Below are 444 nucleotides of genomic sequence, written 5' to 3'. Positions count from 1 at the left end.
AAGATCAGACTTAACAGCCCTCATAGAGAAGGTCCCAGTGCGAAGGGGACTTGGTGGCGTTCAAAGCCGGCCTCTGGCCTGTACCGCATCAGCCCCTCTGTGGTGGAGAAGGGAGGGGCTGATGAACGGTACATATTTAACAAATAATAACGATGAGCGATGTTATCAGGTAGCTGGTTACAATAAACAACACCTGAAAGTCTTCTTCATGGATTACATTTATACAGCCATTTATCTCAGATACTCCTCTCAGCCTCCACCAATCTGCAGCACCCACCTGGGGCCTCCACACTGACGAGCGGGTCACCAGAGTTCAAACCGCTTGTCTTTCTTAAAGGGTGTTCGATCCACAATGTTGTTGCTGAAGAGTCTAGAAAAACACCAGAGCAGAGAGCAAACGTTACTCATTCAGCCACAATAACATGAGGAACAGGAGGAATTGAA

The sequence above is a fragment of the Micropterus dolomieu genome, unplaced genomic scaffold, assembly GCF_021292245.1.
Source record: "Micropterus dolomieu isolate WLL.071019.BEF.003 ecotype Adirondacks unplaced genomic scaffold, ASM2129224v1 contig_13649, whole genome shotgun sequence".
Lineage (NCBI taxonomy): Eukaryota > Metazoa > Chordata > Actinopteri > Centrarchiformes > Centrarchidae > Micropterus > Micropterus dolomieu.
The sequence above is the reverse complement of the archived record's forward strand: the minus strand, read 5'-3'. Positions refer to the sequence as shown.